This window comes from Gymnoscopelus braueri (assembly GCF_963280865.1).
Source record: "Gymnoscopelus braueri genome assembly, chromosome: 18".
Taxonomy (NCBI): Eukaryota; Metazoa; Chordata; class Actinopteri; order Myctophiformes; family Myctophidae; genus Gymnoscopelus; species Gymnoscopelus braueri.
Genome location: NC_137618.1, coordinates 44,629,649 through 44,655,773, shown reverse-complemented (window position 1 = coordinate 44,655,773; position 26,125 = coordinate 44,629,649). Strand labels below are relative to the sequence as shown.

The 26,125-nt window shown below is 40.6% G+C and overlaps 1 protein-coding gene across 1 annotated transcript in view; it reads left to right on the top strand.

The window, feature by feature from the left end:
- LOC308073383 (contactin-associated protein-like 5) overlaps positions 1-26,125 on the top strand; it is a gene marked incomplete at both ends in the record, with an annotated part of 192,163 nt that overhangs the window by 40,014 nt on the left and 126,024 nt on the right. The window lies entirely within an intron of this gene.

The following is a 26,125-nucleotide window of genomic DNA, read 5'->3' as shown; positions in this document are numbered from 1 at the left end:
AAATAGGGCTAAAGTGGTTAATGTATGTTTTATAATATAATAATTTATATCTGAAAAGTAACACGTGACTAAAGCTTTATAAATAATTGTAGTGGAGTAAAAGTACAATATTTGCCTCTGAGATGTAGTGGAGTAGAAGTAAAAGTATTGGAAATACTCAAGTAAAGTACAAATACCTCACAATTTTACTCAAGTACAGTGCTTACAGTAAGTAAATGTACTCAGTTACTTTCCACCACTGGCAACAAGTCCCTGAAACCTGATGCTGCGGTCGTTTCATTCCAGTCACTGACAGATTGATGAAAGAACTATCCAGGCTTTTCTTCTTTCTTTCTTTCTTCTCTCTCTTTGCTGATGGTATCAAAGCGTCAACATAAAGACACAGATGTAAATGATAGCTCACAATGGACGGGATGTCAGTCAGAGGACGGCGCGCTGCAGGCAGCTGAGGGACAGTTCATAGAGTCCCTGTCAGCGAGGAACGTCAATAAATATGTTATGTAATGTATGTGAATTACACTTTATTTGATCAAAGAATTGTATCAGTTTACAGAAACTGACATGTGTTGTCCTGTATCGGTGTTGCATTTATTATACATAATATTGTTGCTGTCGGGCAGAAACCTCTCATCTCCATATTTTAACATTTTGTGTTTCTTTTGTAAATTAACACCCTACCTGATCATTCAGAGTCACAAAAAAGCATCAAAACAAGCTCAAACCGCACCGCAGCTCTTGGACATAATGAGGTTTGCACCCGACAGAGACGATATATATAATAATTACAACATACCAATTACTTTTCTACTTTGTAATCATCAGATAAAGTATTTACCACCCACAAATACTGCTCTTACTGTGCCTGGCAGGGCTAATACAGTGGAAGAAGAGACCGACAGTCGTAGATCACTGAACTCTTAAAAATCATCTCATTTTCACGTCGCTGTAGCCTACGATGAATTGGGAGTTTGTTAGCCTCGCGTAGCCAGACTTTTTTCCAAGGGGGCGGGATCAAAACAATGGCTCTCGACGCAATTGGATAGACCAACATCCAACTACCAATTACAGTCTCCCATATATGAATACTGGGCCCTGATTGGTCACCCCAGACTTCGGGAGCAGGAAATGGATTCAGAACGGAGCGGTGGCCAGACCCAAATCGCCGAGGGCAATTTTTTTCTGCACTGGCAGATTCGTCTGGTCTCAGGCTAGGAGTTTGTAGATGTTCAATAATTTTTATCATTCTTTTGAATTCTCTTCCGCCTACATATGCATATATTTAAGTTTTTGTGTTTTTTTTGTGTAAATTAACGCCATACTTGATCATACTAAAGCGTCACACAAAAGTATCAAAAGCAGCAGATCCACAAGCTCGAAACGCGGCTTGATCTTGCAGATTTGCCACTTGTGCTCAGTGGTGGAAAGTGACTACGTAAATGTACTCAAGTACTGTACTGAAGTAAAATTTTGAGGTATTTGTACTTTACTTGAGTATTTTCAATTTCCAATACTTTTACGTCTACTCCACTACATCTCAGAGGCAAATATTGCACTTTTACTCCACTACAATTATTTGAAAACTTTAGTTACTTGTTACTTTGCAGATATAAATCATTATATTATAAAACATACGTTAACCACTTTAGCCCTATTTTATACTTAGGCTATTTGAAAATAGCCGATCTACAAGCTCACAACGCGTCGCCATGCGACACGTTGTGAGCTTGTAGATCTGCTATTTTCAAACATTTTGGTACTTTTACTTTTGGTACTTTAAGTATATTTTGAAACCAATACCTTTGTACTTCTACTCAAGTACATTTTGAATTCCGGACTTTCACTTTTCACAACAGAGTATTTCTGCATTGCAGTTAATTAATGCTTATACTTAAGTAAAACATTTGAGTACTTTTTCCACCACTGCTTGCATGTGCTGTTTTTGAATTTGAATCCTGAAAAGTAACAGTGTTGGACACGGTTTCCAACCGACAGAGACTATTATACAGTATAAGTGGATAGCTTGTCAGCTGCAGGCTGATGAGCGGTGCGTGTCAGTTTATCACTGTTCATCATTGTGTGTGGATTTTCTTTGTAAATGCCAGCCAGGTCTCGCTGACACAGTGAATCATTCATCCAAATGTCATCAAAGCAGTGTCTGTGTTTTCATCCAAACACAGTCACATGTCACGCACGCACGCACGCACGCACGCACGCACGCACGCACGCACGCACGCACGCACGCACGCACGCACACACGCATGCACGCACGCACGCACGCAGGCAGGCAGGCAGGCAGGCAGGCGCACACACACACACACACACACACACACACACACACACACACACACACACAGAGCTTGGGAGTGATCCACATGCCCATGATAGAACACAGACCATCCTAAACCCCCATGACGGTCAATTATGTTCTCTGAGGAAAGCTGACAACACTTCAAACAGCACTATCACAAGTCCCTATGACTCCTATTTGTTTTATTTCTTTCCCCACTGGTAAGGTGCACTTGCTCAAAATAGAGTTGCCATAATTGTCCCTTGAAATAAGTTGGGGAATCGTCCCTTATTTGCAAACTAAAATGTGTGTCCCTTATTATCAGTGGTGGAAAGTAACTAAGCACATTTACTTAAGTATTTCAAATTTCCAATATTTTTTACTTCTACTCCACTACATCTCGGATCCAAATATTGTACTTTTACTCGACTACAATTATTTGAAAACTTTAGTTACTAGTTACTTTGTAGATTATTATTATTATTACAAAACATACATTAACCACTTCAGGCCTACTGTACATACATTTTGGCCTTTTGAAAATGTTGGTCATTTGCAGTTCAATTTTTCCAATGGCTACCACTGTAAAATTAGAAGTCAAAAATTCACTGAAGGCGAACCCTTTTCAAATATGAGGTTCATTTTTTGACGCCTCCGAGACCAGACTTGCGTATCATCCAAAGGTGAAACATGTATTTCATACTATACACTACACTGGGTTACTGCATCTCTGGTCTATTATAATAATATCTTGAATTCATATAGCACCTTTCATGAATAAAGCAAGTGGTTCATAACCTTTTTTCCTCAGAGCCCCTCCTTCTTACATCTGACACAACCGAGGCCCCCCACACGTGCACACAAGTGCACATACACACATGCGCACGCGCACACACACACACACACACACACACACACACACACACACACACACACACACACAACAACAAGGTATTATGTTCAAACAAGGTAGGAGGAAGAAAGAACAGCATAAAGAGGCATCAATAACATACTGTAGGTACTGTAATATATATATATGCTCACCCTAACATCTTCCAATTAGCAGGTATACTGTATTGTGTGTGTGTGTGTGTGTGTGTGTGCGTGTGCGTGTGTGTGCGTGTGCGTGTGCGCGTGTGTGCGCGCACGCACGCACGCACGCACGTCCAGATTGATGACCGATCATCAGTAGAAATGTTCTGGGACTTACATTTAGTCATATTGTCTCAAGGTCATCATTTTCAGTCGAGCAATGTGGAGAAAATGATACAAAAATGCAATATTCTACAGCATTTCAATGAAGCAGAGTAATTTAAACTAAGCTTGACATTTGGCCTGCCTGAACAATGACTCATCCATTTAATTGTACCAAACACTTTACAGTACCTAGAGTCTAGACGCATATTTGCCTCTCAGGAGGAGCAAAAGTAAAGTAAACTAAACGAAATCATATTTCACTCGATACAAAATGGAAGGCTTTACGTTAAACAAGCATATAGTGCTTGTTTAACTACTACTAAGCTTATAGTTGCGTCACAGACGCGAAAATAAGCTTTTAGATTTGTAGCTTGTAGCCTATTTTCGGTGAGTGACACGCTTCCATAGAATCCAAATGACTGAAATCTCTCTCTCTCTCTCTCTCTCGCACATGCACGCACACACACACACACACACACACACACACACACACACACACACACACACACACACACACACACACACACACACACACACAGTGCTGACGTCAGGCATATCCATATTTGGCCATTATTAAAGGGACACTTCTCCCCCAAAACATTTTTTTTCAATGGATTAGTCACCCCATGGAGACTTGAATTCATGGATATATTTTTTGTTTTTTGTCTCATTCCTAAGACAATAATTTGATGACCGGCAGCGGTTCCGGTAGGAGACACAACGACTCGTTGTGTCTCCTACCGGAACCGCTGCCTACCGGTCCGCTGGTCATCAAATTATTGTCTTAGAAATTAGACAAAAACTAAAAAATATCCATGAATTCAAGTCTCCATGGGGTGACTAATCCATTGAAACAAAGTTTTTTTTGGGTGAAGTGTCCCTTTAAGGAACACATGCTTCCTCATTCACTTGAACACTGCTTCTCAATGCTGCTACCAGTAGGCTACACACACATACAGTATAATGCTGTTTCTGCTGCAAAGCTTATAGTCTCCAACACCCCAGCCTCCATCTTTCTAGTTAAAGAGTCTTGCCTGCGGCTCAACAGTTGAAAATAAATGAAATGTTGAGCTCTCAAGCTCTGTGGCTCCTCAAGTTGAACTGAGTTCAATGTGTGACGCATTGTGAGCTTGTAGGTCTACTATTTTCAAAAGAGAGTACTTTCTACTTTAGGTACTTCAAGTACATTTTTTGATACCAATGCTTTGGTACTTTTACTCAAGTAAATTTAGAATTCCGGACTTTTACTTGTAACAGAGTATTTCTACATTGCAGTATTGATACTTTTACTAAAGTAAACAAAACTTGAGTACTTTTTCCACCACTGCTTATTATTATTGAACTGACTAAGGGACACAGTTTGTTCCTTATTTAGCCAAGCAGCGAGGTAAATCAGGGAACGCAATGCAGAAACACCCATGGGTGCACGAGCGGGACTAAGCAACACATTGAACTCAGTTGAACTTGAGGAGCCACAGAGCTTGAGAGCTCAACATTTCATTTATTTTCAACTGTTGAGCCGCAGGCAAGACTCTTTAACTAGAAAGATGGAGGCTGGGGTGTTGGAGACTATAAGCTTTGCAGCAGAAACAGCATTATACTGTATGTGTGTGTAGCCTACTGGTAGCAGAGAAGCAGTGTTCAAGCAATCTGGGAACCCATCGCCAACTGAAAATGAAAAACAGCGCCCTCTGCTGTTTGTTCTATGTCTGTTGGCTCTGGGCGGAAGAAAACGTAGAGCCAGAGCGCAAAGGAAACCGGTGTTTTGTATGCCTTCAACGCGTCACTTCCGGTTGGTGCGACTATGTTTTCATTCCCACTAACAATATTTCTACACGGAACACTAACACCACTTCTCCCAGAGAACATCGATCGTTTTGGTTATAAGCCCACTTGTTTCTATGATGAAAGAGTTAAAATGTGAATATCTTTCCGTGGTTTTGTCTGCTCCGCGGACGTTATTGTTAAATTAGTTTCGGTTTGTTTCGAGGGGGAAAGATCGACGGACACGTGAATCCCGCCCACTACATTTGATTGGGTAAAGCGCGGCCCGCTTCCTGATCTGAAGGCACGCCCATGCGCACTTGTTATGACGAACCTCCCCGACAGATTCCAACGCAGTGCAGAATCTGTTCTTGAGAGATTAGTGTTCAAGTGAATGAGGAAGCATGTGTTCCTTCATTTTGTGCGTGCGTGTGTGTGTGTGTGTGTGTGTGTGTGTGTGTGTGTGTGTGTGTGTGTGTGTGTGTGTGTGTGTGTGTGTGTGTGTGTGTGTGTGTGTGTGTGTGTGTGTGTGTGTGTGTGTGTGTGTGTGTGTGTGTGTGTGTGTGTGTGTGTGTGTGTGTGTGTGTGTGTGTGTGTGTGTGTGTGTTTTCAGTCATTTGGATTCTACGGAAGCGTGTCACTCACCGAAAATAGGCTACAAGCTACAAATCTAAAAGCTTATTTTCGCGTATGTGACGCAACGATAAGCTTGTAGTTAAACAAGCACTGGTAAACGTAAAGCCTTCCATTTTGTATCGAGTGAAATATGATTTAGTTTACTTTACTTTTGCTCCTCTCGTAAAATCTCCTGAGAGGCAAATATGCGTCTAGACTCTAGGTGTAAAGTGTTTGGTACAATTAAATGGATGAGTCATTGTTCAGGCAGGCCAAATGTCAAGCTTAGTTTAAAGTACTCTGCTTCATTGAAATGCTGTAGAATATTGAATTTTGGTATAATTTTTTCCACATTGCTCGACTGAAAATGATGACCTTGAGACAATATGACTAAATGTAAGTCTGTTTTTGTCCCAGAACATTTCTACTGATGATCGGTCATCAATCTGGACATGCGTGTGCACTCGCGCACACACACACACACACACACACACACACACATACACACATACACACACACACACACACACACACACACACACACACACACACACACACACACACACACACACACACACACACACACACACACACACTCTGTACATGAACTATACAGTATACCTGCTAATTGGAAGATGTTAGGGTGAGCGTATATATATATATATATATATATATATATATATTACAGTACCTACAGTATGTTATTGATGCCTCTTTATGCAACTTCCTCCTACCATGTTTGAACATTATACCTTGTTGTTGTGTGTGTGTGTGCGTGCGTGCGTGCGCATGCGTGTGTATGTGCGCTTGTGTGCACGTGTGGGGGGCCTCGGTTTTGTCAGATGTAAGAAGGAGGGGCTCAGAGGAAAAAAGGTTATGAACCACTTGCTTTATTCATGAAAGGTGCTATATGAATTCAAGATATTATTATAATAGACCAGAGATGCAGTAACCCAGTGTAGTGTATAGTATGAAATACATGTTTCACCTTTGGATGATACGCAAGTCTGGTCTCGGAGGCGTCAAAAAATGAACCTCATATTTGAAAAGGGTTCGCCTTCAGTGAATTTTTGACTTCTAATTTTACAGTGGTAGCCATTGGAAAAATAGAACTGCAAGAGTTCAGGGAAAGGTGCTGCACCATTTCTGCCTCCACCACGCAAGTGGAATTCTGTGGTATAAGGATAAGGATAATTCCTTTTAACAGTTCGTTCATGAAAGTCCTTGCGGTCTTGTTTCCAATGAGAACCTGTGAGCAATTAGGGGTTAAGAGTCTTGCTCAGGGACAAATTTCATTTCATCGACACATATGCTGGCCTGGCCTGGAATCGAACCTGGGGCAACCAGGGCCTCTGGCTCCCTCGGTGGGCTCACTAACCACTCAGCTATGGCCTCCCCATGGTACAATGAAAAGTGAAAATAGCTGATCTATAAGCTCACAAGACGTGATGCAATGCATTGTAAATCTACTATTTTTGCTTTGACATTTTTGTCATGGGCCAATGCTTTATTTCTTTGGTTGATTTTATTTGGCCTATTTAGGGCTAGTTACCATTGACAGTAGAGCAGTGGTTCTCAAACTTTTTCATGTCAAGGACCCCCAAAATTATATGTATTTGGCCGCGGACCCCCATCTCAAAATATTTTGTTCCAGGGACCCCTAGAAGCAAAGATTTGAGTTACAAATGTTTGCTTTAAAACTATAAAGATTTGTACAAATGTTCAAGATTTTTCAAAAAAAGCAGATCTACAAGCTCATAGCGCGGCACTCTGCACTATAAATGGCCATACATAGAAGTGGATGTGATCAATAAATATTGCAGTATAGCTGTATAACCACGCTGCTGTTCAAGACCCATACAGAAGGACGACAGCAGACAGCTCATTATGATTAGAGTTTCTAAGCAAGTGTCACTTTGCTGAAAGAGTCGGTGTGACAAAGTGTAACAGTGACCTTACGTCCAGTCAATGCCTCAGAGGTACAGTACTAGGGCAGAAAGGGCTGGCAGCTTCATTACTGACAATGACGCTGCCAGCTCACTGGAGCTTTTCCAAAATCACTTTGTCCAAAACTCTGACTGACAAGTGCAGGCACTGGTCCATATGGTGCTGGAGCCTCTCCACGGCTATAGTCCCGGAAGACCTACACGATTTACTGTAACATACGAGGGCATTGGTTCTCAAAGTGGGTTCCGGGGACCCCCAGGGGTCCTTGAGGGAGTTCCATGGGGTCCCCAGCTAAATTATGGATAGTTAGGAACCAAATGGACCCTTATGGGTTTGTAACTCTGAGTGTACAAATGGACTCTAACGGGTCCATTTGGTTCCATTTGTACACTCTCAGAGTTACATTAACATTCATTGTACAATACAAAATGGGGTCCCAGAGATAGAAATGCCATTAAATGGGGGTCCTTAGCCTCTAATGCGTGTCAAACTGGGGGTCCTTGAAATTAAAATGGTTGAGAATCACTGCTAGAGTCGTAAAAATCTTCTCTTATTATGGGGGTCCCTGGCATATGTTTTCAAATGGGGGTCCGCGGGGTAAAACAAATGGAATTATGGGTAACAGAGGAATAAACGAATGGCCTGCAGTGACGGTAATGACCAGCAGAGGCTGCTAAAAATCGTTATTTGTGGACCTGCATTGTATAACTTTAAAGTCCTCATCATCATCATAATTTTCCAATGAGAATCGATTTTTGAAACAAAAATCGGTTTGAATCGTGACCCAGATAATCTGATTTGAATTGAATCGTGAGATGGCAGAAGACACACAGCCCTAGTACATACTGTACGTTTCCAGTTCCAGGCCCCCATTATTCAGACTGGCAGCGCTTTGGTTACTGGAGCAGGTAGAAGCTATGAATATTTAAATGAGATTTCAAGGTGAAAGTTATCAGGAATGTCTGTATTGAACATTGAATATACTGTACATTGGATGCTCATGAATGAAATTGTATGCCTATGCTATCTTGAAGATGGCTAACTACTTTAGCTATCATCAACCATATGGCATCATGGCTTAAAAATTACTTTTTGGTCGCAGTGGTGTTCCCAACATCAAAAACATATAGGAGCACCATACTGTACGTAATTTACTGTGTGTGTGTGTGTGTGTGTGTGTGTGTGTGTGTGTGTGTGTGTGTATGCGTGTACATAAATATATAATATTAATACTTGAATAACACCAAATGAATAGGCTCTATGCACAGCAGCCATATTATCACTTCCTTACTTAGGTGTTACCAATGATACTAATGAAGGCTCTGTTCCATTTAGTGTAGCACACTGTATTTCTCAGACCTTTTAATTTCCACGACCCCCATAACGCCGAGAGTATACAAATGGAACCAAAATTTGTACACTCTCAGAGTTACACACCCGTAAGGGGACATTTGGAACCCCCTCAAGGAACCATGAGGGTCCCTGGACCCCAATTTTAGACCCACTGGTGTAGCAGAGTGTTTCCAGTGAGCCAACATGCACAATATCAGCACCCTGACTCTGTTTGACCAGAATGGAACAGAGCCTTCATTAGTATCATTGGCAACACCCGTGAATTTCTTCACAATATGGCTGCTGTGCATAGATAGATAGAGTCTATTCCCACATTTCCTCGCTAAAGTCAATTATACAGTACGGTACATGAAAGGACCTTGTGAATGTATGAAATATAATGAAACAGAGAATGTGTGAATAGAGAAACATATAGAGTTAGTGCACGCATGTCTGTCAGAAAGAAAGAGTCAGAAATATAAAAACGTGACTGTGTGATGAAGTGCCGTGATGAAGCATGAATAAAACATGCAGATGAACAGAAGTTCTGTGGAAGCTTCAGAAGGCGATCACCTCACTTGTGAGAGTGTCAAGTCCATTACACCTGGCAGCAGCCTTGAAGCGTATTACACAAACAACTGACACAATGGATCAGTGCCTGAAGGATGGAGCACTGTGTGTACAGAAAACGTTCAGATGCTCGAAGAGACAGAAGTTTTAGTAAAGGCTAGAGCCTGACGACACTCAGCCTGAATTTCCATTTCACTTCGTTCATTCATCATTCAGTCTGAAAGTGCTCACACACTGCAGCCGGTTTCTGGAGATGAGCCGTGCCGGGGAGGGAGCTCATGACCAGCATTGCCAAATTTTACGAGAGAAATAAGCAACCCAGGTCTATGAAAACATAGACCTGGTTGCTTATTTCTTATTTTGTCGTTGGACAAATACATATTAATTTGGGTGGTCCTTGATATGAAAATGTTTGAGAACCACTGGTTTAAACGACATTTAGGAAGCAAGACCAAATAAGCAAACTACACTTTAGAAACAAGCCCAAACAAACTAATACGCAGATCAGGGAACACTGGCGGTGCCGAGGAGGGAGTCCTCACGACTCTTAATCGATTAGTTAATCCCCTGTTTTCTTTCAAATGTTTTTGAACATTTTCTCCTATAATGACATTTGGATGCCAGGTTGATAGGGGTTAAAGCTGCCATGCAGCTTTTCTTGTCAGGCACAACATTTACCAAAATCTATAGTTTTATTAAAGGTAGGCTAAGTGATTTACTTTGGTTGAAATAAGTGTTAAATAGCTCTATTTTCTGGTAGTACTCATTGCTATAGAGAGTTTTTTTCAGTAAAAGGAGTCTCCCATGTCTCTCCAGCTCTTTATTAAACAGAAAATGCATTTTCAGTGCTCTCTCCTGATTGGCTTAAATTGTGTGACCTACCTGAAAATGTACATAATATTCTGTTTACTAAAGAGCTGGAGAGACCCCTGTGACCGAACAAACGCTCTGTAGCAATGATTACTATCAGAATATTGTCTGTAGCAATGATTACTATCAGCATATAGTACTTTAACCTTTAAAAAAATGTGTGTGTGTGTGTGTGTGTGTGTGTGTGTGTGTGTGTGTGTGTGTGTGTGTGTGTGTGTGTGTGTGTGTGTGTGTGTGTGTGTGTGTGTGTGTGTGTGTGTGTGTGTGTGTGTGTGTGTGTGTGTGTGTGTGTGTGTATTTACAGTATATCACTTACTTTAATTATTTTTAATTCACAGGGGTTATAAACCAGTTGATCCAACACCCCTGTCTAAGGCAGTCTTGTATAGGATTTAATAATAATTCCCCGACCACTGCTTCGCTCGAGTCTAAGCACCTTTTTTTTAACCTGTTGCCTGACGTTTGGTGTTTCGTTTTGATTTGTTTTCACTTGAACACAGCAATAACACTGAGATTTGTGCTCATAAATCTGCCCGGCCTGTGAAGTATTTTCTCTCTAATATTTGGAGGAAACACACACACACTATGAGATAGCTTATCCCATTCAATCCGGGAACACTCTGTTATTTTAGATTTCTTTGGCTATTCAAAAATAGCCAAAGAAATAGCATGGCACTTGGTGCCGCGCTATGAGCTTGTAGATCTGCTATTTTTGAAAAATCATGAACATTTGTGCAAATCTTTGAATATATTTTCTACAAAATTTGTAGAAAATATATTCAAAGATTTGCACAAATTGTCATGATTTTTCAAAAATAGCATGTCTTCTAAATCTTAACAGTTTTTTGAAAAAAACTTGTATCGCTATATCAGTGGTTCTCAAACGTTTTCATGTCAAGGACCCCCAAAATATGTATTTGGCCACGGACCCCCATCTCAAAATATTTTGTTCCAGTGACCCCCCAGAAGCAAAGATTTGAGTTAAAACTTTTTGCTTTAGAACATATATATTCAAAGATTTGCACAAATGTTCACGATGAAAACAAAAAAAAAGCAGATCTACAAGTTCTTGTAGCTTGTATATCTGCTATTTTTGAATAGCCAAATAACTCTTAAAATGACAGAGATGCTTCCCCGGATTGAATGGGTTATTTCTGTCTTATACCGCAAGCAGCAGGAATCCTTTCACCTTCTGCAAGCTCTCTTTCATCATCTGCCTCTTCTCTCAGCTGTCACTCTTGACAGGGTCTGTGTGGAAATCGATTCATAAAACCCCCAGCCATCTTCTTTTCCTTTTTTTTATGTTAGGCTCATTGAGAAGATTCTGAAAGGTTAATTAGCTGAATAATCCGCTTAGGGCTTGGAAACGTAACCAGGGGCCCCTCTGGGGAGAGCGCCAGTAAGACCACCACGCAGGGGCCATGCAGGGGCCCCGTCTTCTTCTATGTGGTATTTAGCCCTATAGTTGCAACCGGTGAAGGCATGGCCCACGTGGGAGGACGATGAACACGGGAGGATTTCCGCCCTGAGAGTGGCTGCTGCCACATGCTGTTTGCACATAGCGATTAATCCATTAAGACCGGGAACGTGGTCTGTGTCATTATAAGATTTCTTTGGCTATTAAAAAAATAGCAGATATACAAGCTCATAGCGCGGCACTCGGTGCCACGCTATGAGCTTGTAGATCTGCTATTTTTGAAAAATCCTGAAAATGTGTGCAAATCATTGAATATATATATTTTTTTAAAGTGAACATTTTTAACTCAACTCTTTGCTTCTGGGGGGTCCCTGGAACAAAACATTTTGAGATGGGGGTCCGCGGCCAAATGCATTATAATTTTGATGGTCCTTGACATGAAAAAGTTTGAGAACCACTGATATAGAAACATATAATATATTAGTTTTTAACTGTTAGGATTTAGAAGACATTTGTTGAATCCCCAGAAGCAAAGATTTGAGTACAAATGTTCGCTTTAAAAACATGTATATATTCAAAGATTTCCACACATTTTCCTGATTAAAAAAAAAATAGCCGATCTACAAGCTCGGCTATGAGCTTGAAGATCTACTATTTTTTAATAGCCTAAAATCTAAAATGACACAGATGCATTCCCGGTCTTAATGGGTTAATCCATGCGCATATTAATGCGTGCACACGGGTGAAAGTAGATGCCAGGGCCTCTGCTTTTCACCTGCTGGTTGGCCCCATGGGGGAGTGAGGGAGAGAGGAAGAGGGGAAGGGAACCAGGTCAGTGACAGGTCCCAGACAGAGTGCAGTCTGGGGCCATCGTCTTATCCAGCTGACGAGGGGAGAAAGTGTCGCCCAGCAAATCCCTGTGTAGTGGAGATGAGACGAAAGCTCCACTAATGAGGGAAAGGGAGAGACAGGGGAGGCACAAACAGCCAAGCGGGAGAGGTAGAGAGAGAGAGCTAGAAAAAAACAAAATGAAGCACGGCAGGCACAAGAAATGCACAGTGAGCGGGTGCCAAGACAGGAGGCAGGCTAATGTTGTTCAGTTTGATTTAATCAAAATGTTCCATTCGGGGTCACTTGGAATGTAATAGTGAATCATTTTTATGCCAGTTCAAACACAGTCTAAGCCATGTAAATGAGCATCTTGAGGAATTGTTGTTCGTTAGCCGAGCAGAGGCTGACTAGGCTTAAGAGTTGATATTGCTGCTAGCTTGTTACCTGTAAGAGGGAAAGGGAATACGCACATTTTGACAAAAGTTTGCAAAGCACACACAATCGAAAGATGAAATCCCAGGTAGAAGAACACATTAAAATAGAAACGTACAGTCCTCACGTTGGATCGTACCCCCACAGTTATTTAATTTATTGGATTAGCACCCGAGGTGACGTTTTGAGCGTCTTAGCTCTGTCTGAGGAAGAGCTAAGACGCCACCACCTTGGTGCTAATCCAATAAATTAACCATGGGAGCACGATCCAGTGTACAAGCTCTATAGTTCTATAATAAGCACATTTTGTACGTACAGTACCTAGAATTAATCCTCTTCATTTACCACGTCCTTTAAGTATTAGGAGCATTAGCAGCTACTGGACAGTTAAAGGACCACTTCACCCATTTTCAACCTTATCTTCATATAATTGGTCCTCACTAATGCTCATTATAATAATGGAACCATTTTTGTCTACTCGCTCTGTGTCTCATAGGAGGTCTGTGGACAGTTGAGAAACCTACCAGTGACATCATCGTTAGGCAGGTTAGGCCTATATATGTTTTATTTATATTTTAGTTAACGCAAGAACAATGGCTTCCATTATAGTATGCTACCCATGCTTCCAGGAATAGAAAGCCTGCAGTTTCTATATTAGCTTGGGTTCCCCATCGATGGTGTCACTGGTCTGAGACACAGACGGGGTAGGATTTTTTTCTTTTTTTTACCATATATGAGCATTAGTGAGGACCAATTATATGAAGATAGGTTGAAAATCGCAGCAATTATTAGGGGCTGCTAACACCAACCTTCCAATTGACCACTCTACCCTTGCAAGCACCAATGTACACTTTAATAATAATAATAATAATACATTATAGAGCGCTTTTATGGTACTCAAAATCCTTCACTCAAATGAAACAAAGAAATCTTTCTTTCCTGTATTCATGTACCCAAGAATTATTCTTGTGAGCTGGTAGATTGTCTATTTTTGCTATTAATTTTTACAGCAAAGTACAATGAATAGCAAAGTCTCTGTCGGGTGGATATATGTCCAAAACTGTTACTTTTCAGGATTCACATTCAAAAGTAGCAGATCTACAAGCTCAAAACGTGTCGCGTCGCGATTCAAGCTTGCATTATCTGCTCCTTTTTTAAAGATTTTGGGGCTTTTATGCCTTTATTTGAAAGGACAGTAGGCTGACAGGAAATGGGGAGAGAGATGGACAGTATGGGACTTAAGTGGTTAATGGATCTGTCATCATCATTAAGCTGCATTTTCACAGCAGACCTGTCTGGAGCTTATTTTTTTTTCACATTTAGTTCAGAATGATAATCTGTAAACATTTATTCTGTGTGAAGGCTTAATGAATTGTTGATGGATCTCATTATTATTATTATTTTTTATACCAGCTTCACGTGGCATCTCAAACTCTTTAGTTTATACAGCACTAGTAATCACATCCATGTTTGCAGGATCCACTCTGGGGAAGCTGTAGGAGTCAAGCTTAGATGCGGCAAAAACAAAAACAAATAAAAAAAAAACCTGTCAAATGCAAAAACAAAAAAAAAACATGTTGCTAGGAGACAAGACAAAATATCCCCTGGAGCATAGCATAGCTGTAATGGAGCGTTCCTTCATGGATGTTCCCCACAGCCTATTGTCATTGGTTCATAGTTTTGGTATTTGTAGTGTGCCCCCCCCCCCTGCCCCCATCCAGTTATTATTACACTGGCCCAGGGCGCAGTCCTAAGAAAGAGAAAAGAAATATATAGGACAAGACAAAGAAAACTAGACTAGGACAACAAGAACCCAGTCAGACTGTCAGTCAGTCAATCAGTCACAACAGGAGGGAGTAGAGGCTAAACCATAGACTGTATAAAAGAGATGGACAAAGTCACACCCACAGACTCTACAGACCGTAAATGAAGCCTATTTTTCAACGATTTCAAATCCGCCATATTTAATATATACAAAAAAGCAACCGGAAATCAATCGCTAAATGAATGCTATTGGTTGTGTAGCTTGTCAATCAAAACATCCCGTCCCTCCTAGAGCATACCCTACTTTATCATCAATTTTTAAATAAATTGGACCATTATTTACCAAAACGCATATCATGATGATTGAAAGAATACTTTAAACTAGCGACTGGAAGCATATAGTATTTATGACAATGTTTATTAAGGTAAGAAAATCAAGTCTAAAGTTCGTCAAAAACCCACCCACTTGCATTGAGAGAAATTATTTCTGACACCAGCAGGGGTAAAACAGCGAAACTACAGGACATTCATTTGAACTGTCACTTGAACTCACTTCCTACAGTATATAGACTCAATTTCAGAACAGGAAGCTGCACCCTTGGGCTAAATACACACACACACACACACACACACACACACACACACACACCCCCACACACACACACCCCCACACACACACACACACACACACACACACACACACACACACACACACACACACACACACACACACACACACACACACACACACACACACACACACACACACACACACAGGGGGTCCGGGACCCGTAGGCGGTCCTCAGTGTTGCTACAGGGGGTCTGCCAAATATTTTTGTGAACATTGGCCGAAAATTGAAGACCCCTGATCTACAGTGAAAAGGAGGGTCTTAAGCATGTTTTTAAAAGCCCCTAGGGTCCTCAAAGGGATTTTGTTCCACAACTTTGGTGCCAACACAGCAAAGGCACGGCCACCTGTCCTTACTTTGCTGACCCAGGGTCCTGTATGTTCCCAGAGATCTATCATAATGTTCCCCAGTTAATTTGCCAGTTTGTTTACTTTACATTGTAGGCCACTAACATTAGCTAGCCTAGATAAATGTTCCCCAAACAATGTGTCTGGACCCATTTTCGCATCGTGCCGCGTTGTGAGCTTGCAGTTCGGCCTTTGTCGCTATTTTATAATGCTTAAGTGGTAGCCTGTATTTTTGTACGTTTGGGAGACGGACTGTACACCAAATGTATCTTTTGGGTCTCAAGCTGAAAAGTTTGGGAATCCCTGGCCTAGTTGCACATGTCGTTGTCAAGCACTGTACAAAAGGTCAGTGAATATTGCCCTCAAACTATATTTGTTCATTAATTTATGTTGCATATCATATTTTCAGTATGCTTGGTTCATGTCAGTAGCATTTTGCAGTCAGGCAACTTCATTGGCTGCCTAATTTATGTAACACTTCGTGGTAAGACCCACAAGCCAGGTGTGGCCAATTAGTGCCTGCTGCTGGCATAATGTTGCATCATTCTTCTAAGGGCTCGTACACACTGCAGGAGATTTGGTCCGAGATTGCTGTCGCCGACATTTTTTGGCGCTCGCCGACAAAACCTCCCGATCTGACGCAGATCGGCCTTTGATCTGCGAGATAATGCTCGCTCTGTGTGAAAGGTTCCGCGAGACGATGTGGCCGCGATTATCCGCTCTGCGACGGCTTTCCGACCGTTTTCAGATAACTACCATGTTAGATATTCAGCTCTGTCCCAGACAGGAGATCGGACAGTATCATACATTATGAAAGGGTCTGCGAGGAGATCCACGCTACAGCCAATGAGAGCACATTACAGCCACCGTGGCCAGGGGAGCGTCGCTGGATCTGACCACAACAAACAGTCCCTACCGCAATATTACCGTCCAGACCTGTATTAAGTTAACATTATAAAACAAAATGAGAGAATGAGCGGTGGGCTGTTTATTTTAGAGGAATTGTACAGAGAGAGAGAGAGAGAGAGAGAGAGAGAGAGAGAGAGAGAGAGAGAGAGACAGACAGACAGACAGACAGACAGACAGACAGACAGACAGACAGACAGACAGAGAGTGAGAGCAAGAGCGAGCTCTGTGTGTGTGTGTGTGTGTGTGTGTGTGTGTGCGCAGCATGTGCTCGCTGTTATGAACAGCGTTGCCAGATGTTGCGAGAGAAATAAGCAACCAGGTCTATGAAAACATGCCCAAGAAAAGGCCACTTGAGCACTTTAAACCTATTTACAAATACATTGGATATTTGAAAATAGCCGATCTACAAGCTCACAACGCGTCGCAGCTATTTTCAAATAAAAATCTTGAGAACATTTTGGAATATTTTCCAAATCCACACAAATCTTGTATATATTAAACAACATTAGGAAACAAGGCCAAATAAGCAACTACACAAATAAGCCCAAAAAATGCACCCCGCAACAACCAATATTTACAAGCAACTCTACAGAAAAACAAGCCCAAAGTCGCTTATAATAAGCGGACATGGCAACGCTGTCACTGACGGCTTCTGCGCACTTGAGTGCGAGAGAGAGAGAGAGATAGAGAGGGAGAGAGAGAGAGAGAGAGAGAGAGAAAGAGCGAGAGAGGGGGGAGAGGGAGAGAGGCATATCACGGGATACGTCGATTAAAATGAATTGGAATAAACTCAAATGTATGTATTGGGTCTGACTCTGGAGATAGCATTCTAGTGAACTATCCTACAGTGTGTCAGCCCTTGTCGGGGATCAATCCTGTTGTGAAGACCACAACGATATTATGACAGCCGATTTCAAGAAATAAACTCCTGCAGTGTGTAATGCTTAACGATCAGATAACCCCCCGAGCACTTTAAGGTCCTGCAATGTGTACCTGCCTTTAGTCCACTGTGAGAGAAGCTGAACATCTGATCTTATTGTCAGAGGAGTTTGTGTTTGTTTTTCCCCATAAACGTTCTGTTTTTTTAGTGTGCGTACAACTAAATGTGAGTACCTTTGTTTGTAATGCTGTATTATTTGTACTGTTAATTGAATTTGCTGCTAACAGACTTTTTGTCTGTAGCCTATATAGACAATTAATTCGCCTTTGATATGTGCTACAAATGTTTGTTGTATTTAATCACTTTGCTATTTTGATTGTCCTATGCAAATGTTGTTTGAATGTTGCCTTATATTAATATTTCATGTAGGTGTCTGATCATTCAAACCTGTTAATTAATTAGTCATATTTGTGAATGCCCTTTATTTCCTTTGACATTTTAGAACTTTGTTCTGACTGGACATTTTGTGGAGGTTGCCAAGGGTTGTGCAATCAGCTCTTCAGTATAATGAATATTCAGTACAATTCTTGTCTAGCACTATGTGCCATTTGGAAACGGATGATAACCTATTCCGTCCACCAACTCAGACAGCTCGCTTGTTGACACGTCAGCAGGCCATCAACTGCAGGGTTCAGAGACTCACTCATTTGCCGAGTGGCTCCTGCTCTTCTCAGGCAAGCTGTCGGCGCGCCTGCCTTGTGTGATACAGTGAGCTTAAAGCTTGGAGGGTTGTTTCCGACCCAAAAATCACCCCGATTATCTTGTAGTGTGAGTCCAGCTTAAGTCCTGGTTTGGCCGGGATTATGCCGGTTTCAAGCTGGGTGTGCAAACTGCCAAGTCCCGACAAATATCTGTAGAACACTCAAATGTCGGTTTTCAAAATGTACTACCAAATTGTCCCGTTTTTGGAGTCTTTGTGCAATATCCTGGGTCCAGGATTTCAAATTTGAATAAGGAGCGTTAGTGAGGACGAATTATATGACGATAAACTTGAAAATGGGTGTATGGTCCTTTAAGTAAAAATCAGAGACAGAGTAGATTACCTCTCCCACCACTGGCACAGTGCATGATACTGTGTTGAACTGCACAATAAAGACCTTATTGCTTCAAGAACCACATGCACCTTCAACTGTGCACCACCATTGAGCCTGTGACAGACCGCCATAATTTCATGTCCATAACACAAAGTAGGCAATGCATTTCTATTTCTAATTCCACGCTACATAGCACCTACTTTCCTTCATACAGAGTGCCTTCTGTCAGCTCGCGCAAGGCACATACCGAGTGTATAGAATACCCAGAGAAAGGGAAGTAAAAAAGGTCACACCTAAGCAATTATTTGCTCTCACAAATGCTTCCAATTAAATATTGAGGTCACACAGATTACATTTCGGGGAGCATAATTACAGTATGTGGCCAAAACTGTCGCAATGTTGAGTTCTGCCAGTTTAGTTATACATTAGCTAATGGCCAGGGTCAGGGAGAGAGAAACCCCCGACATAATTTCTCCAGGTACAGTATATGTCGGGCAGAAAACCTTGTATCTCCATCTTTCAACTATTTTTTTGTATTTTTTATTAATGCCCTACTTCAGCATACAAGAGTGTTGCACAAAACTAGTGACAATAGCCGATCTGTAAGCTCGCAACACGTCGTGATGTGTAACCACTTTACAGTAAGCCCTATTTGTATGGGTGCAACGATCATTCATCTGTTGCGTCGATGCATCAATGTCAATTCTAACGATCCAACTGTGAGCGTCATTATGTAAACAGCAACTTGTTCTTCTAGTGTGTGAATTGTATCAATCTGAAATGAATCGTTTTGCAGTGCGAAGAATCAGTTGCATAGATACTGAGAGCTTGTACCATTTATTCAGCATGACAAATGCTGGTTATGTGGGTGTATTTTTCACACTTATAAATGGTAAAATTCCAACTTTACTCCCTTTTATTCTCCCAGCATGTCTGCCCACTTAGCCTTAAAGCACAAGGACAGAGATATTTACAAACCAGTTGTCATTATCTTTTCCATGGATCTGACGCCCCACATCTTCGTTCTCTATACAGTGCACTCCATAGGAGTAGCTAACGTTGTGAACGTGAGTTGTATTGTAATATTAAAGATAAGAATAACAATGTTAATACGCATGATGCTGTGTCGCACCCACACACAGATACCGACTTAAAAGGGAGCCGTTTTTGAATAGAGGATTCTGTTATTAAATTGATAATTTTAATGTTCCACCTTTGGCGTCTGGGTAAAACCAAGAATATTCAGAAATACAAGAGGTCACATTTGTCTTTCACCCTAAATGATTGTCCATGCTGCTGGTACTGATTTTATTGAGCTCCATGCTATGATGCAACTCCCTCCTTAAAGATGATAAGAGCTCATTTAGTCAAATAATGGTATTTTATTAAACTCTCAGTAAGAGAATCATAATCACCATTATTGTCACATCACAGGTTTACAGGTGTAAAACAGTTCTGGGTCAGGTTCTCATAGCTTCATTTGATTGGCTATTTCTATGTTGTTGCTTTCTGTGTAACGTACCAGCCTCACTGAGACAAATTCCTCATCGTCTCGGCGGGTGGAAACCTCATTATGTCCAAAACTGTTACTTTTCAGGATTCAAATGCGGCTTCGCGCCGCATTTTGAGCTGGCAGATCTGCTACTTTTTATGCTTTTGTGTGACGTTGTAGTATAATCAAGTAGGGCGTTAATTCCCGAAAAAACTGAAAGTTAGAATATGGAGTTAAGAGGTTTTTGCCCAACGGCAACGATTTGTTTAAACCTACCTGGCAATAAAATAAGTCAGATTATGAAGTCATGATTTGTCTGGTTAATTGTCATAAATGGGGAGGCGTTGAAATGGAGAAATGTGTTATGGATAGCGGCCGACTTTTCATATCAAGGTTCATTATTTATTCGGCTTTTGAGCCACAGACCACCATTTGATGAGATTTAGCCTCTCAGACCCACAAGACTTTGAATATTTTATTATCGTTGGATACGATTTTGTCCACAATTCCATGCTGTATTGATGCTGGTACCATTAGCAGAGATAACAGGGAAACGTTGATCAAAATAACAATTCTTTAATTAAGTCATGCAGATGTTTAACAATAATTTTACTCTTGAGAGCATAAAATGAAACCAAATGGACCCGTAAGGGTCCATTTGGTTACCAACTCTCCATCATTTAGCTGGGGACCACCTGGAACCCCCTCAAGGACCACTGGTGGTCCCCGGACCACTGGTTGAGAACCACTGGTCTAAAGAGCCAAATTGTTCCACGTTTACCCCCACTCTTTTGTAAACCACACATATACCAAGTCATTTGTTTTGATGTGTTCAATAGAACTACTCCCTCAGCAACATTAAAGTGTGATAAGTGATGCACTCACTGAATGTGCTGTGATTCAAAAGAATGAAAATATCAAATGCCATTCCTGACGTCTGTTCTCTTTCAGTTAAATTCTGGTGCGTGCGGTATGGTGTGCATGTGTGCCTGGTAAAGTTGGGCCTCTGTTTTATGAGGGCAGCATTCCAATGACTGGCTAAGTTCCAGTCAAATTCATTGTAGTTTCACACCTGAGGCTGAGCAGTTGGAATGACATTGTCATGCATCAGAATGATGAATAAATTCTTTAGTTTTTTCACCCGCTCTCATGTCCTTTTCACCCGCTCTCATGTCTTTGTGAGTTTGGCTGTGGGTGGGAACATCTGCATTCTTTGTTTGTTTTGTTTGTGTTGTCTGATCTTTTCTGTTAAAATGATAATAATTGAATGAACGCTGTGGCTTCTTGTGGATCTGGTGAGGATCCGGTGAGGCTTGAAAGGTCACTTCCATATTGGTGGACACCCAAAAAAATAGCAGATCTACAAGCTCACTTTTGAGCTTGTAGATCGGCTATTTTCATAATTGTATGCTTTATTTTACAATTTGGCCAATATTCGACCTGTATTTAGGGTATACACGAATCCACGGAGCGCTGCCCTGGGCGCAGCCATTGCTGCGGTGTCAACGCTCCGCGGACGCGACACCGCAGCAATGGCCGCCTACAGGCAGCGCGTCTGTGGATTCGTCTATAGTTTGTTGATTACTTTTGATGCAGAAATGTTTTTTTTTTTGTTTTTTTCTAAAAGTCCTTAAATTGTCACTTTACTCTCATCTGGGGACCCCCAAAAATATTCTGTGTCAAAAAATATTTTGAAAACCGCCAAAAAAAATATATAAAAAATTTAAAATATATTATATTTATTAAAACAATATGTATTAAATATAGTATGGCATAATTATTATTATTATTATTTTTTTTTACACTGAATCAAATGTTTCATGGTCAGGATTCACCGGGAGCCTGGATGGCTTGGTTCCAGGCTTAAAATAATTCATATAAATATTTTCGGAAATCTATATGGGTTAGAAACGAGTCCACCCACATAGAACACAGTATGAGAGTACATACTGTACGTACTGCTAAATTCCTACTAGCTGCTAAAAAGGAAAAAATAACTAGAGCATGAACGGGAAATTAAATGTGTGTAATTAATGCCAAGTAAATTCATTTACACGTACCTGGGATTTGTCCTTTGCCACCCTGACCATTAGGAGCAGTGGGCACTGGGCAGCTATTTTCCAGGGACCAGTATAAGCTCTAAGGCCAGGCAGTGCCTTTTGGTCAAGGGCATTGGCTGGCTATAGGAGCGTACCAAACATGCATGTCTTTTGGTGGAAGCAAAACACAGGGTCCATTTCTTCCTCCAGCATGTGAACCGTGTGGTTTCAAAAGGGTCCCTGCAGAGTCAAACTTTCCCAACCCGGAAGAAGGGGTAAATAGGGAGTATGCGCTGGGTGAGCAACTCCAGTGAATCTCTTATGAGAACAGTGGTTCTCAGTGGTTTTCATAAGTGGGACCCCCAGGGGTCCTTGACGAGCTATACGGGTCTGTAACTCTTACAGTGTAACTGTAGATTGGGGTCCCAGAGGTGAAACTCTATAGGGGTCCTTGAAGTTAAAACGTCTGAGAATCACTGCTCCAGAACGCTGTTATCTATGCCGCTATTAAATTAGTCTGGCTTTCATATCTGTCACTACAATACATAAAACAAGTGAACAGATTATATAGAGGGTGTGTTGAGAGCCTATTATAACCACTTCAAGATGAGCCAAGATTAAAGACATTTATTGTTAGGCAGTGGTGGGAAAAAGTACTCAAATGTTTTACTTAAGTAAAAGTATCAATACTACAATGTAGAAGTAGGCTACTCTGTCACAAGAAAAAGTCTGGAATTCAATTAATGAGTAAATATACTTAGTTACTTTACACCACTGGTAACTACAATACATAAAACAATTGAACAGATTATATGGAGGGTGTGTTGAGAGCTTATTATAACCACTTCAAGATGATCCAAGATTAAAGACATTTATTGTTACAGAGTAAGTACACAAGTACAAGTAAAAGTCTTTGTTTTTGGTTCCATGATTGAAGCAGCAATAAAAACAATAAAAAAAGATGAAAATGTTCAACTATAGGTTGTTGGGAAAACAACTGCATCATGCGCCATGCTTCTCAAAGTGGGGTCCGGGGACCCCCAGGGGTCCTTGGAGGGGTCCCAGGGGGTCCCCAGCAAAAGTAGTTAATGTAGCATCACAATAATTTTTAACCACTTTATCCATTCATACATAAAGTTGGCTATTCAAAAATAGCAGATCTACAAGCTCACAACTGTGAGTTTGTATATCTGCTATTTTTGAAAATGTTTGGACATTTTTTAAACATAAATCTTCTCTTCTGGAGGGTCCTTGGCACAAAACATTTTCAGATGGGGGTCATCTGTGGCCAAATACATATCATTTTGGGGGTCCTTGACATGAAGAAGTTTTGAGAACTACTGCTGTAGTCTGTCCATTTAGATGTGTATACACATCTGATGGACATGATTACAAGGATGCATTCAAAAACGCATGAATGTGATATTCAGCCAGCTCAGCGGATTTACAGTACCTCTCATGTAGTGTCTACGTTCTGTTTGTGCGCTAGCCAATGGTGTAAAGTAACTAAGTACATTTACTCCAGTACTGTACTTATGTACAATTTTGAGGTATTTTTTTTTACTTTACTGGAGTATTTTCAATTTTCAATACTTTTACTTCTACTCCACTCTATCTCAGAGGCAAATATTGTACTTTTACTCCACTGCAATTATTTGAAAACTGCAGTTACTAGTTATTTTGTAGATATACATTATTATATTATAAAGCATACATTAACCACTTTAGCCCTATTTTATACATAGGCTATTTGAAAATAGCCGATCTACAAGCTCAGAACGCGTTGCTTCGCGACGCGTTGTGAGCTTGTAGATCTGCTTTTTTCAAACATTTTTGTACTTTTACTTTTGGTACTTTAAGTATTATTTTTATGCCAATACTTTTGCACATTTTACTCAAGTAACATTTTGAACACAGGCCTTTTACTTGTAACAGAGTATTTTTATATTGCGGTATTGCTACTTTTACATGAGTAAAAATATCAGAGTACTTTTTCCACAACTGGCCCTAGCAGAAGAGCTGCTGAACATCCCATAATAATAATAACGGACAAAAACAGCACATCCTGATCCTCCCCTATAGTTTCCTCCATACTTCCTCCATACTGTGACACAAGCTAAAAAAAAGTGAGTCGACTCTGTTCGATTGTCACTCGATGCCACCCTGATTTTGTTGTGCCAGCACCAACGTGGTGCGGTCGGGTGACAATGGAACGTTGGTGACATTGTAACGATTTCCGTCGGGCCATCATCAGATGGCCGGACTATACCACTATTTGGCCTTATCCAGTGGTGGAAAAAGTACTCAAATGTTTTACTTAAGTAAAAGTATCAATACTGCAATGTTGAAATACTCTGTTTCAAGTAAAAGTACGGAATTCTAAATTTACTTGAGTAAAAGTACAAAAGTATTGGTATCAAAATGTACTTAAAGTACCAAAAGTAAAAGTGCTCATTATGCAGAATGTCCCATTTCAAGTTTTCAAATGTATACAAATCTTTTTAAAATAGCAGCTCACAATGCATCGCGATGCGACGCATTGTGAGCTTGTAGATCTGCTATTTTAAAAAGGCAGAATTGTATATAGGGCTGAAGTGGTTAATGTATTTTTTTGTGATAATAATAAAAATCTACAAAGTACTAAAGATTTCAAATAAATGTAGTGAAGTAAAAGTACAACATTTGGATCTGAGATGTAGTGGAGTAGAAGTAAGTATTGGAAATTGGAAATACTCAAGTAAGTACAAATAACTCAGCATTGTACTTAAGTACAGTACTTAAGTAAATGTAGTTTCCACCACTGGCCTTATCACGCAATGAACGTACCAACGTTGTTGATCGATGAAACTCTATTCAAGTGAATATTGGACAGTCAGGAACATTCTTCATAGTTCATTAAGTCTTCTGTGTCAGCCTATAATTGTTTCTATCATTGTTTATTTATTGTTTGTTATACCATTTGCACTTTTCTGGCAGATTCATTAGTCTCAAATTAAATTATAATAAGTTGTTAGATTTTGTTTTTTACTGTACAGCATATAATATTACGTTGTTTATTGCTGTCATTTGCACTTTTACTGTATCTACTCGCTGGTGTCATTATTTATTCATTCTCTGTAATGGCCTAATTTATTTGATTCATTGCTTTTGTGGTGAAAAGGGATATCTGTATCTGTTATGTAGAATTTGCAATGTTTTGTCTTGATGTTGATTTCTTAACATCACAACGTTGTTCCCAACATTAAACTAAACATTTAGTGGATGAAGTTGATGTGGAATATCGTTTCTGTCGGGTAGAAACCTCATATGTCCAGAAATGTCACTTTTCAGGATTAAAATTCAAAAGTAGCAGCTAGAGAGACTTTTCTACACCAATGTGTCTGTCCAAGTACCACTGAGTGACTCTGAGTGTGTACAAATGGAACCAAATGGACCCTTACCCTACGGTTTGGAATTTGGTTCCATTTGTACACTCTCAGAGTTATAGGGTTCCTTGCAATTAAAAAAGGTTGAGAACCACTGTGCTACACTAAATGGAACAGAGCCTTAATCAGCACAATTGGTAAGACCTGTTAAGGAAGTAAGGAAACTAATATGGCTGCTGTGCATAGAGCCTGAGTAGCTGATTGACTACCAGCTGGTGTGAGTGGTGACTGAATGTGAGTGGTTGACTATTAGGTGGAATAAGGCTGGTGATTGGCTCGTGTGT